The sequence below is a fragment of the Pocillopora verrucosa genome, chromosome 6, assembly GCF_036669915.1.
Source record: "Pocillopora verrucosa isolate sample1 chromosome 6, ASM3666991v2, whole genome shotgun sequence".
Taxonomy (NCBI): Eukaryota; Metazoa; Cnidaria; class Anthozoa; order Scleractinia; family Pocilloporidae; genus Pocillopora; species Pocillopora verrucosa.
In genome coordinates this window covers 12,453,122-12,467,928 of record NC_089317.1, presented here as the reverse complement: position 1 = coordinate 12,467,928, position 14,807 = coordinate 12,453,122, and the positions used below count along the sequence as shown (strand labels likewise).

Genomic DNA, 14,807 nt, shown 5'->3' with positions numbered 1-14,807 from the left:
TGCTCCGCAGGCTAATTTCGCCTTGGTATAGACAACTGACCGTGCCTTTCTGGTCTTCATTCCCATGGCAATGGTGAGATGTTTTACATCTTATTAGATGTTTCCAATACATTTGATAGTACTGTCTTGTAAAGTCATGAAAATTGGCTCATAACTGCTGAGTTACGAGTGCTCAAATTCGATGTGCTTCTGGTTATTCACAGCATTAAAATGGTCAATGTAGTTCTTTTATATTTCATGGAAAAATATAATCCTTTTGATATGGTTATAAGTAGTATGATAATCATAATTTCTCATATGAAATCGTAATTTTACTGGTATTCATTAGGAAGTTTATCTTTTACCAGATGCTACAAACGTCACAGTTTCACCAGAAGTGAAAACCGTCGTCGAAGGGAGCAACTTGAATTTGACATGTGCTGCGTCTGGCAAACCAAATCCCAGCATAAAATGGACTAGGGTTGGCAGTTCTGACTTTCTATCTAATGCCTCGCTTCTTACTGTTGTGAATGCAACCAGACCCAGGACAGCAAACAGCACAATCCAGTATCAGTGCATAGCTAGTAATGGAGTGGGGACACCTGCTACGGCTACAGCCAGCATCATAGTAAACTGTAAGTATGAAGGTAAAATAGTTATACGCTGAGTATTATTATTTGTAGTCGAATACTTTCCCCTTTTTGATGTCTTTTCAGTTCAGAGATTTTGTTTTTTGTTACATTTTGGCAACGGTTTCTCATCAGTTCTCGAAATCATTTATGATCCCGCTCAGGATCATAAAGACGACTTGATAATGGTGTTTCGATTTGCTCTCACAAAGTGGTCGAAATGTGAACTTTAGGATCTCTCTACTGTGGCCATTTCACATCATCAACTTAGCTGATAAAACCAAATTATCTTAGATTACTTTCATCTGCTTGCCCAATTTTTTTAATGATACTTAAACGTACATTTGGCTCACGAAGGATATCGGTGACGATTCTGCTAATGCCGAGGAAAGAGTTCATAGGAGGGATAGAGATGGAGATGGGGCGGGTAGTAAAGTCTTTTATGTTTAAGTCGCGTTACAGGTTGGTTCAGAGAACAGTCAAGATTCGTTAAAGATTCTGTCACTTCTTTATGGAAAGAGACTTTTCTTTCCCACAGCAAAGGAATTTTATGTTGTAAAGTAGGGACAACGGTTTACCATTGAAGACGTAAGGTTTTAATACTCTGATTCCTAAATATACAACTTTTAGAAGAGCGACATACAAAAATGAATCAATGAGCCATAGAAACGAATAAACACAAAAGACATACACGAATCTTTTAAAACTAAAATTATGCAGATTCCAACTTCTTTGCACGAGGTATTTTAATCGCACGGAGTATTATAATTACGGTTTACAACATTCATCTGTTCAAAGATTAAGTCTGGCCACTGAACGACGGACCCGTTCAGATCGGCGAATAGGTACAATCATGCATGATTCAGTATTGCCCTCCTCATGGGACGTGTTATCCGTCGCTTTTAGAGCATGTCCAGGTGGTAAAAGAGGTTGTAGCAACTCAATTTGGCCACTGTAGTCTCCGTTCCGTCAGGATACCGCACATGGGCGTAGTAGGGGTTTACCTGGAGCAATTCCACTTCATCGACCTAAGGTTCCATTTTGTCGGCGCGAACCTGACGTTTCACGAAGATGAGTCCAGGTGTAGCTGGCATAAGGGTAGGATTATCGAGAGAAATTATAAAAGCGCTCGCATGGTGTTTCATTGATAGCTGTATATACAGTTGAACAAAGGGGTGAATGTTAGCGTCTTGTGGCAAGTTCATGACGGGTATAAACTTCATTCCTAGACTTCACAAGAGGGGCTTGTAAAACTTCCATCACCACCATAATTAATACACCCTTCCATGTGTTTGGGGATCGCAGCTGGAACGAAATTGGCCAGCACTTTCAGTTTGTCAAGATCTGCTCATGGAGTTGCTGCGATTCTTTCAAACACTTCCTTTCTTTCGAGCCTCCACTACTATTCAGATCACTTTCAAGGCGCTCTAGACGAAGTACTGTATCCATAGAACCAGGTTATTATATTGGTGTAAAGTAGAGACAACATTTTACCACTGAAGACCCAGGGCCGGTTTTTTAAGCAAAGTTTAGACGTTTTTGAACAAAACTGTCCATTTTCAATTTATCCGAACCTGTTATCTCAACGTTTATTTATATGAACATTGTCAAGAGAGCCGAAAGCTAAAGATGAGATGACATGCATTTAATTAAATTAACCCTGTTATGGAGAATCCCCGATGCTTGCCTGCGCAAAATCGCTGCCTGGGTTAGATCTTGTATAACTGAGTAGTCATTCGAAACCTTAGTTTTCTAGCTATCTTTTTTTCTTTTGCGCTGTCGATCATGGAGAAACTCGTGAATTTGGATAAAGCAAATCAACTGCCGCGCGAATTTGGAAGAGTGAACGTTTGGCCAGCCGACGAAATATACTGAAAAACGACGGACTCGTTCATAGTAAATCTTCACTTCATGTTTTCATTTTTTCCATTCTCTTTTCGAGCTTCGCACGGAAGAAAGGATGAACGCGAATGCGAAAAAGGAAGAAAGTGGAAACTTCGCGTTAACGTATGCAGTGCGAATACCTCTGAAACGCCGTGAGTGAAAATTTATGTGTCGTTACGTGTCTTCCAATTAAGTCTGTCAGGGACGCAGCAAGTCATTTTTGGCATGTAGGCCTGTTCCATATCTCATAAGTATAGTGCAGTCGGGGAAGGTCGGGGAAGTCAAGTAGGCCTACGATTTGTGCAACTCATGCTTTATTACCGCTCAAGGTGGCTAACATATAAGATAAAGAACTTTATTAATGAATTCTTAGCAACTAGACGAGAACTGATTTGAAGCTATAAAGAATTGTACTGTACAACCCAGGACTACTGGACTGAATGCCGAGCTAAGTATCTGAAGTTAAGCTTTGTAGAATCCAAAGTTTAGCATTTCTTGCCGCAAAACGCACGAGCCACGGCCTCCCCGTCAATGGCTATGTCCTTGTACGCGAGCAAGGGCTGAGAATCGCTCCGTCCATATGGTTGCCCTTAGATACGTCTTGACTTTACGCATCAGGCTAAAACTTCGCTCAGGAGTTGCAGTTGACAGAGGCATCGTGAGAAGGATCGTGAGGATGGTGTTAACCTTTCGATGAAGAGTTAGATTTTATGCAGTCGAGAGTGTCAGCCAGAGTCGTTGGTCGTTCTTCGGTTGAATGCGGCCTCTTTGTTTTCCACCGCAACATCTCGTTCTCGTGCTCTCTCTTGTCAGTCAGATCTCTTGAGTACACCTTATACATCTTACTCTGGAGGTCATTGCAAAATCCTTGCAAGTTTATTGGGAGAAGATACTGGGCTAGGAAGCGATCCTCCCGCGATAAGATCCTGTCGTTTATTTCTTGAATATGATGATCAGTAGGAGGGAGGTACACAGCTTTTTGCCAGTAGGACTCTGGGTTTGTGTTTGGGACATTCACCCTGTGTTGTTGCCTTGCAGTTGATCTTGGAATGCATGGCCAATGTAAAACTCAGCTGCAATTTGTTTCCCCTACACATACAATTCCTTCCAAATCGACGGATTGCCTCTCTCAGCTTTTATGATATTTATGACGACTCTCGCTTCTTGGGCTGCCTCGATGAGATCTACATTATTTCCTTGCAACATAGTTGACGAGGCAACTTTGTTGAAAAGGACGTGCTCAGCTGCACATAGAGTAATAATAAAATCAAACTTCTCGTCAGAGCATAAGAAGCCCCTTACCTTAACATCGCCATCCTGGGACAAGATCTCGAACGACGACTGGGAAAGCTGCACGGAAGATGTATAAAGCATCAGCCCTACACGCCCATCTTGTCACAGAGTTCGAAGCTTTGCATACCTATTCATTTCTTCTCGGACTTAGGCGTTCTGATCAAGAGACTCCTGGAAGGCCAGCAGTCGCTTTACTGAATAGTCCAATGCAAACGCGATGGTTTGTACAGTGCTGAACATATTGCGTATCAAGGGCTACCCACAAGCATGACCAATGGCAAGATTAAGGGAGTACGCCTTACAATGGCAATACACTGCCTCTGGTACCTGTTGCCGCGTGACGGCTTGTACTCTTCTGTGTACACCTGACATATTTGCAGAATTGTCATATCTTTGTGTTCGCATTTTATGGATGTCAATTCCAAAGTCAGTAAGGGTGTTCATGAAATTTTCAGTTGGTGCTACTCCCTTCGTACTTTCTGCCTCTAAGAACTCTAGAAAGCCCTCTCTTACCCCTTCCTTGTTTTCTCCTTCCTTTCTGTGCACGAAATTGATTGGTACATATTGAGATGTGCTCCTTTGTTCCAGAATCTGTAGTTCATCTGCCAAGAGAGCAAAAGGGGGGCACTACTGCAGTTCTGTAACAATAACTTACGGATTTAATCGTCACAACGTTCAATGAGCTCATTCTGGATATCCGGCGAAGTGTACTTTGTAATTGCTCTGCTTTCATCGCTATTCAAGTGACCTGCATGCACAGGATCAGTCTTGGCTCTAAACTAAAAGAGGGTAGGAAAATTGCTGTTTTCTCCACTGTGTCCTCTTAGCGCAAAATTTTGTTTGCCACATAGCAATACTACATCAATGATGGCTTAAAGGATGTGCCGATTTCTTTCAACAGTTTTACTAATTTTTGAGGCGAGATGACTGTAAATATCTTTTTGGTTGCCGCTTGAAATGTGTACAAAATTATCACCCTTAATAACAGCGTCATGGTGGGGGGACAACTCACAGGTGTGTAACTTGACTAGCCTCCTAATGTTAGACCAGTCTGACACACCCTTAATAGAAACAAATGATCCTTCCTGTTGAGACACTTTTTCCTGCTGGCCAAACAACGCACAATAAACGCACACTACCGAGTCATTAGTCATTAGCCATTGGGGATTCAGCTTTCTTTGTTTATTGCAAGTACATGTGGCCGAAAACTGGAACTTTTGACAATCTGGCCATGCCTCTTGAGGCAACTCAATTCTTACTTTCTCATTCTTCAATTTATCATGACTAAGCACTCCAATGTCTGGATATGATGGCAAGTGAAAGACTCCGTGTGAACGAGACAAAGTGAGTGGTGTGTTTGCTTCCTCGCTACGTGGCCTACATGAGAAATTGTCGCGGTTTGCCCGGCGTCCACCGAATCGCCCTAGATATCCGAATGTCTCACTCCAACAGGACGGAAAAAATATGTAATGTTACGGTTGCTGGACGCCATATTTTCTCATATTTTTCGTTGGCAATGGCCTATGGAAACGGTGAATTGCCGCTGCCTGATCAAAAAAAGAGGTTCAATTCCAAACATTTTTATGACGTGGTTTTCTGCAATAATTTTAAAGCGGCCAATCAGAAACCAATAAGTTTTTTCGCTATCATTATTACTTTTAAGTTTTTAAAAATCCTTCTGCAAGGTAAAATCGATACGTTTAATAAACAGGCCTTGTAGAACAAATAACTAAAAACGTTCACCCAATAAAAATACTGCGAAAGCATTGCTTTGTAGATTATATCAAACGATGAAAAATTTTAAGAAAACCCGCAACCAAGGATGCACATGTTACATATAAATGCATTCTAAATATAGAAGTAGACGTGGGGTAGAAACCCGAAAAGAAGGTTGGGGACACGAGCACTTAAATGGTCTTCATGAGTGGGTTTTTTTCTTTTTGCAATTTTCTTTCCTAGTACGTTCTAATAGTCCCTTAAAAAACTAGTTCTATGAAATTAATAAACATATATATTCCAAGAAAAAATAAATATTCCGAGAAAAGTGATGAGACTACCTTTTGCTCTTTTCTGTTAATTCGTCTACTGATCTGAACTAAACTCAGTCCCATCTCTGTGGTTGATATAATCTTCTATAAAATTGAAAATCTACCATAGAGTGAAAAATGATCCTAAAAGCAAGGTAATCGATTCTACATTTGAAGATTTCAAAGCTGTGGAACTCATATCACCAGAGAAATGTTTTTGCGATATTGTTCACTTCAAACTTTTCTTTAGATAAGTTACGAGGGCTGAATTTCACATCAAATCAGTTTTGCATTAGGTATGACAAAGCATTTGTCATGAAAACTCTTATTCACTTCGGTGGAGTAAAAATTAGCTTTAAAAACATACATGTAGTTTTCTGGCTGAATTACCACGAGTCTCCCACAGTTCAGTACTAGAACATGCGTCCTACAGCTCGGAGCAATTGGATTTTCATTTGCTGAGTATGCTTGTTACACAAAATGAAAAATACTAAATTTTTTCTTCTTATTCTTGTTTTGTTTTGTTTTTTCAATCAAAGATCCAGCGATGATCACAAACCCTGGAAATCAAACATTTAGTAAGAAACCTGGAGAAGAGGTTAGCTTTTCTTGTTATAAAGACGGTTACCCAACACCAACAGTTACCTGGACAAAGGACGATGTCGTCATTAATTGGACTTCTGAAGATAATCCCAGTAAAGTGATTTTTCAAGTAAAAGAGTCCAGCCTTGGTTGGTATAGCTGCAAAGTAGAAAACGAACTAACCATGGTTTTCAAATGGTTTCACCTCAGTAAGTAGATTTGATCTATTTATTTTATCTAATGTTATGAAACGTAGTGATTATGAAATGTTTTTTACGTTTCATTTTGATAATATTACAGCAACTATGAAATAAAAGAATAATTGGACTTTTTTTAAGCATGACCTCTTTTGTGAAAGAAAGTAGAATTCGTAAAGTGAAAAAAAAATTCATATATATGTGTAGGTATTTGTATTTGTTACGGATGTAAAGTTTGGAATTTTTTTCTCTCTAAAGTTGTATCTGACGATAAATTCAACATAAAGTTAACCGTCACTAACAGAGACTGCAGCAATAATCTTCAAGAAATCCTGCAGCAACTAAAATCCATAGTAAGTAAAATAAATTAATGCGATTTACAACAACTGATCGAAGATAAAATCACGTCAGAATTAGTAGTACCAGGGGTCAACTGTGGAATAAATTTACTGTCAACAATATCACATAGTTTAAGTCGAGCTAACAAAAAACTCTCAAACTTTTAAATTATCCATTTTTCCAAGAAAAACATTAACAAATACGCAGAGTTCACTGTGTTTTTTTATCATTTACCAGATCATGCAGGCATGCGTGTTCACGAATTTGTCAAAAATATTGTTGTTGTGTTTGGAACGGAAGTTACTTTTGACATCCAGTCGTCGTTAAACCAAAATAATAGCTACATGGTCAAGTTTTTTTTTGGGGGTACTTTTATACTAAACCAATTATTCTTATCAGGCTTGCCTGATATGAAATCATCACAACCAATTCGGCGTTACATACCCGCCTCCTTCGTTATTTATCATTTCATACTCAGCGCGCCCACATAGAATAATTGTTGAATTACTAGTAAGTAAAGTAAAACCTTTATTTAAGTGTAAATGTCTAACTCAGAAATTAAAAATAGAGAGAAAGAAGTGGAATTTGTATCCGAGATCTAGGATATTTAGACGGCCGGGTATCTTATGTGCCTTAAAGTAACTAACCCTATTAGAGCTCATTCATTGATGAACTTTTTCTTAATCCCTGAATAGGTAGGTGAAGTTCTTAAATCAGAGTTTCCGTCATTGGAAGCGGTAGAACCTACAAAGTACAAGTACGATGTTGGCTTGTAATATTACACTTCTGTAACTTTGTAATTCGTGGCAGAATGAAGAGAGAGTAATTGATAGCAGCTTCGACTGAGTGGATCATTGCTGAACCAGCGTTCCCCATTGTGCGCATTGAATTCCTTCTGGTTCAGATGTTCCTGTTTCGAACGTTTTTATGAACATGGGGAAAACGCTGTATACTATTAGGAGTCTTTTCGTCATTCAAAGCTTTTATAGAGCTTACCAAAGGGAATTAGAAGCACTCATCAGGTCGCCAAAAATTACAGCTCGCATACGAACTAAACAATTTTTCGCGGCATCCTTGATGTTACTAGATCCATTGAACGTTTTCTGGTATTTTCTTTGCATGTTAAGTCGTGGCTCCATTATTATCCCCAGGTGCGGCAGTATAACTGTCTATCTCTCATTGGAATTCAATCAAAATGAAGAGATAAACAAAGTTTTGTCAATACTGGGTAAGGCTGTTAAACCTGGAGGCAAAGGTATTGGAGACTTTTCAGTTGACCCACGATCAATCCAAGCGATTTCTGATGATGAAATACCTTCGGATGCACCTTCTAGCACCACCAAAACATCTATTACCTCAGAAGAACCAACAGGTAAAGAGGCGTGGCGAGTCGTAAGGAAAATTCTTAACTGTCACGAAAATGCTTTTGGTTTTGTAACCAAAAAATAAGTAACCATAATACGTAACCATCCTAATGATACATGAACAATCAGATGACCATGGCGGCTGTGGTAACCCATCGTCATGTTTTGATTACGATCCGTGAAATCTTTGCTGTCGTTGATCATTTTTTGTATATTGATTGATTGGTAGAATTGGTTACGCCGGATAATTGTATATACACGTTACATATTAACATTAAGATCCCAGAAATATGGCTCAGTTAAAACATTTCATGCGTAAATCTTTCACGAAAAGAAGACCAGTCATGAACAAGCTCAGGTTTTTTTACTGTAAAAAAGTTCTACGCTTGTTTAACATCATCTTCAGCAATCTTGGGTTTTTTAAATGTAAAAAAGTTCTACGCTCGTTTAACATCATCTTCAACAATCTTAGGTTTATGTTTAACCGTTACCTTATTTTGCAGAATATGAAAAATTCGAGTCTGTCTGTGTAAATAAGTGTAAATGAATCGGTCTATTAATTTTTATTTGACAGAGATGAACATTTGTGAATGTTCTTGTAAACACGTTTTACTTGGATCCATCATCGGAGTTCTTCTTCTATTCAATATTATTTTCGTTATCCATGTAATTTGGATTCACAAAAAAGGTAAATGAATCTTCGTTTTCCTTGAGGTGCCATCTAATTCTCCTATGCAATTTTTGTTATGTAACTTTGCCCTCGTCTTTTATTTTTTTTTTCTTTGATAGACACAGCAGCAAAGCGAAGGTGAGTTTAATTGCCGTTGGGATTGATTGATTTGTTAAGAGACTCCATCTGGTAAGACGAGGGATTGCTCTCTTTAGAACAAAGCATTTGTTATAGCTCACAATGATAACAGAAATGCTGAAAGCAGATATTCGGATTTCCTTTTGGGTTATTGCTACTGTTTTGTGACTCATAAAAAAATAAATGACACAAGAAATAAGTTTCAGTATCAGTATGAACAGCTGGTTGGACAATTAATAAAATTCCCTCTGAGTTTTACACATTTTTATTTCTTGGTATTTAATGTTGGTAGAATCTTGTCGTTGTAATCATGTATTTGTAGTTTTAATTAAGACTGTAATTTTTTCTATCTTCTTAGACTTGATTTAGGCAGGACCACATCAACCACGCTGAAATTTGATCGTTTATAAGTAATTGCTTTTATCACGTAAACTGCGCTGTTATACAGGGATTTCCGGCCCTGAGAAAAGTCGTAACAAGACATGTGAAAAAATATTGTATTTTTCCACGTGTGTTGATATAGCCAATCAGCTGCTGACACGTCACTCGCCTTTGGCGCCACTCGGTCAGGTTGATGAATGAACGGCAAAGCCTTCACGATTCTCAATACAAGTTGTATGCAGAGGTTTCTCGAATTATGGCGGCTAAAGCACTAAAAAAATCCGTATCACGGATAATGAGGGTCAAACTTTCCTAGAAGGGGAAGAAAACCAATATACTAAAAGAAAAACCAAAAGTTACTTATTCAGTGGCTTTAGTGTTTGCATTTCTCTTGGCTGAGAATGAAAATCGACAACTGGAAGATTTGCCACTGGCCGACTTTGGCCGTTTACCTGAAAGACTTCTTCTATCGGTGAGGAGAAAGTCAATAAATGAGACTTTTGTAAATGGAAAATTACGACCATTGTTGTTTTTGTGATCATGATTGGACGGTTTTGCATCTTAAGAGTTAGTGCCAACGTGCTCTACGATTATTATTCGGGGATTGTCAACTCATTTATTTTCATTCATTAATTAATGAAGTCGGCTTTTCTTCTCAGTAAAGGGCTCCTGCGTTTATATGATTAACAAAATAATACATGGTTGCTTGTAGATATGGAATTTCTCTTCTCGTGTTCAATTCAACATCCCACTCGTACGCTGCGCTCACTCGTGAGCTATCGAGTTAAACACCCGAAGAGAACTTCCATATTAACACGCGCCCATGTATTATACTCTATTTAATATTATTACTGTTATCATTTTTATCATAATAACGTAATTCTAAGATGGAAGAAGTTGTATTTATAACATATAAAGGACTGAATGCAAATTTGCACTCGTGACAACACAAGTACAAAATAGTTATAAACACTAAAAACACTTTACACTCACATTTTGTTTTATTTTAGACCATATGAAGACAGCAGAGGAGTATATGATGTAAGAGAAGCTCTAGTTATATGAAAATATCCACTTTTCCGATTTTTATTGACTCTTTTATGAGAACAAGGTGACTTAACTTTAGTAAAATAGACCCTTAGCGTAAAAATTTAGGCGAAGTTTAGATTTAAAAGCTTGGGAATTTCCAAGTCTAAATGTAAGGAATGAAAGAAAATTATTCCTTTTTTTTTTCTTCATCTCAGAACGAAATGTCGATGAAAGATCAGGAGGGCGACCGCTCAGTTGCAAGACATTTTATCCAGTCTCGCGCAGAATATATGGATCTCAAAGAAATAAGTACTGAACGCAATACCAATGAACAAAGCGCTCATCAAACGGCTGATTACGCGCCTCTCCATCCATCAACACGCTCTTGGAAGGTGCCAAGGGATCACGTGTCTGTAGAAAAAATCATTGGTAAAGGTGCTTTTGGTCTGGTTGCTAAAGGAACAGCTGAGCAACTTGGAGGGAAGCCTGGGACAACTACAGTGGCTATTAAAATGCTCAAAAGTATGATCTTACATATCTTAAAAATTGTTTATATCTCCTGAAATTTTCATGTTTGCAGCAATGGTTCTTACTCTCCATGCTTTTTAGATGAACGCTTTGAAATAAAAATCCCCATAGCGATATTATCCTTGTGAAAGGGTATACGAAAATGCGTGCATTAAGTAAAAAGGGAGTTAAAATACATATTTTTCCTGCAGCACGCCCTTTACTTTACAAAGTTCGTGAAATTAAGACTCATAAGACGGATTTGACGCACGCGTGCACGCAAAAGGTACTGCAAATCTTACCTCGGCTTTCTCCATCAAGTGAAACTTTACCGAAAAGATCCCATACTAATGAATGACGCTAGCGAAATTAAACCCTTTCATAGTCTAAACTGGTTTTATCTCTAGGTAACGCCGCAGAATCTTACAAGAGAGATTTGATGGCGGAACTTGACACAATGAAGCAACTAAAACCACATTCTCACGTCATCAAACTTTTGGGATGTGTTACGGAATCTGGTGAGCTGATTCATGCAACTGTTTGCTTTATTCGTGTATGATGACACACTTTTGGAAATTACAAGGATCGGGAGGTTGTAGTGGGTTGAGTTAATGAGGATACTTAATGGTCTTTTATAAATGTAACTCATCAAAAAGAAAAAAAAGAAAGAATCAAAAACCGGGTCAAAAAAAAAAAGAAAAAGAAACGAAAACAGAAAAAATCTGCGAGGATTCAAAATGGTTGTGAGAATAGAGTTATTCTTCCGTTTCTTTATTTATATCTCGACCGTTATACAATGATAGAAAAGTAATTCGATTTTTCATAGCGTTTTAAAGAATCATAAAGTACATAGAACACTTGTTTGAAGTGTTCTATGTACCGCTCCTTTTCTTAAAACTCGTAAGTATTGCGGCAGAAATTGCTGATCACTTGCCTGTCTTTAGCCTTGTGTACGATCCAAAGTGTAGCCCCATTCCTGACAAAATTGAAGTTAGAGATTTTAAAAAATTTGACAAGATTTCTTTTCAAAATACGTTACGAAACGCGAACTGGCTGCCCGGATATAATAGTAGTGATGCAAATGAAAGTTTGTCGAGATTCCTTCAGATTTTTAACATAATTAACAATGGGCATGCACCTTTGAAAATAATCAAAATTAAAAACAAGTCAAATAAACCTGGGTTACTGGAGGTTTAAGAAAATCAATAAAAATTCGTAATCAGCTGTATAAAAAATGGCTTACAACCCATAAATCCTATTATCATGATAAATACAAACTTTATCGTAACAAAATAGTGGCCATTAACAAAATATATCGCGTACTATATTATGGTAATATACTTAAAGAGTCCACAAAATCTAAGAAAATGTGGGATAACATTAATATGATTATAAACAAAAAGAGGCCATCTTCCAACATTGAAAAATTGCAAGTATGATAACTAAAGCTATTGACGAAGGTAACTATGCTGTATCAATATTTCTAGCCTTAAGCAAAGCCTTTGACACAATTAATAATTCCATTTTACTTTCCAAACTTGATCTATGTGGTATTCGTGCCGGTGAAAACCAGTGGTTGCAGTATTACTTAAGAAAACAGAAACTAAAGGTGTTCTGTAATGGTGTCGAGTCTAATTTCTACTTATTGAGTACCTCAAGGGTCAATATTAGGGCCATTCCTCTTTATAGTTTATATAAACGATATGGTCAGAGCTACTAATTACTTTATTCTTTTTGCAGATGACACATCTTTAACAGCAGTTGATAGTGATTTAGATGTATTGATCCAGCGAATAAATTCCGAACTACTACCAGTCTATGAATGGCTATGCTCAAATAAGTTAACCCTGAATTTAAGTAGGACAAAATACCTGGTTTTCCAACCACGACAGAGAAATAATTACAATTTATATCCCCCCCTTAAATTAGCCGATCAATACCTTAAACAGTCTCACACTGTCGATTCCTTTCTGGCATGGCGTGATCATATTGATTAGATTAGCAGTAAAATCAGCCAAAGTCTAAACATGATCGCAAAACTGAAACGACATGTTACAGTTCAATCTCTTGTAAGTGTATACTATGCACTTGTACATACTTATTTAACATACGGCTGCATATTGTGGGGGTAATAATTACGAAGCTCCATTGTCTCAGTTGGTAAAGCTGCAAAACAAAGCTGTACGATTCATCAACAATAAATCAATTCGTGACCATGTTACTCCCCATTATGTAGGCCTTGACCTAATTAAGCTTCCTGAAATAGTTAAATTGAGTACGTGTCAACTATTCTACGATCATATTGTAGGCAAAAAATCTCCTAATTTTGCACTTTCTTTTGTATCAGAGATCCATGATTATCCCTCTAGAAGTACATCTTTGCAACACCTGAACCCCAACCCCTTCAGAGTAAATATAAGGAAATTCTTTCCAACAGTTATAGGGTGCTACTAATATACTAAAAGAAAAACCAAAAGTTACTTATTCAGTGGCTTTAGTGTTTGCATTTCTCTTGGCTGAGAATGAAAATCGACAACTGGAAGATTTGCCACTGGCCGACTTTGGCCGTTTACCTGAAAGACTTCTTCTATCGGTGAGGAGAAAGTCAATAAATGAGACTTTTGTAAATGGAAAATTATGACCATTATTGTTTTTGTGATCATGATTTGACGCATTTTGCATCTTAAGAGTTAGTGCCAACGCACTCTACGATTGTTATTCGGGGATTGTCAACTCATTTATTTATTCATTAATTAATGAAGTGGACTTTTCTTCTCAGTAAAGGGCTCTTGTGTTTATATGATAAACAAAATAATACATGGTTGCTTGTAGATATGGAATTTCTCTTCTCGTGTTCAACTCAACATCCCTCTCGTACGCTGCACTCACTCGTGAGCTATCGAGTTAAACACTCGAAGAGAAATTCCATATCTAAGCGCGTCCATGTATTATTCTCTATATATCTTATATATTATTGTGTCGCTTCTTTTACTGTATGAAAAAATTTAATTTTTAGGCAAAGGGCATCTAATTAGCTTGTTATATTATGCCCTTCTCCATCTTCTTATCTTACTTGTAATTATTCATTAGACTCTAATCTGTTGAAATGGAGGGAACAATAAATACCAAAATACTGTCAGCAAAAGACCTACCATAAGATTATCACGGGAGCGTTTGTTTGAGATAATCTGATTTTTGGTGACTAGTGAAAACCGCGCAAAGCCTTTGCATAAGTTATATTTGATCTAAAATCTTGTTTATGCCTTGTGATTGTTCTTTTGGCGAAGTTTGAAAAGATCACGCTTTATTTCGTTTTTTCCCTTTTTCTTGAGTCCCATCAACACATGTACAGTTTTCCCGATGCCTAATAAAATGTCTGTGGTAGCTTTGTTTAGCAGCTTTTTTGTGACATCAACATAGCTATCAAGCTAGTCGGACTGACGTCGAATAGTGTAACCGGGGACTGGTTAGGCACCACAACTTTACTAGGAAATGTAAAGAAAATCTTTAACGATGTAATTTCAACCGATTTTCTCAGAGCCACTGCTGGTGTTGATAGAATATGTTCCTTTCGGAGACCTACTGGGTTACCTGAGAAAGAGCCGTGGATTAAATGACACATATTATAAAGACCCGGATTTCAAACCACAAACAAACTTGAGGTCACAGCAGCTGATGAAGTTCGCATGGCAAATCGCTGATGGCATGAGTTACTTGTCGTCGAAATCCGTAAGTTTAGGAATGTAATAATAATGATGATAATAACTACTTATATAGCGCTCATCCAG

General features: G+C 37.7%; 1 protein-coding gene and 1 pseudogene across 1 annotated transcript in view; both read left to right on the top strand.

Annotated features, from left to right (window-relative positions):
* Positions 1-14,807, top strand: part of LOC131769688 (fibroblast growth factor receptor 3-like) — a 202,087-nt gene that overhangs the window by 80,156 nt on the left and 107,124 nt on the right. The gene's annotated exons all lie outside the window — the stretch shown is intronic.
* LOC136276849 (fibroblast growth factor receptor homolog 1-like) overlaps positions 1-14,807 on the top strand; it is a 31,055-nt pseudogene that overhangs the window by 7,673 nt on the left and 8,575 nt on the right.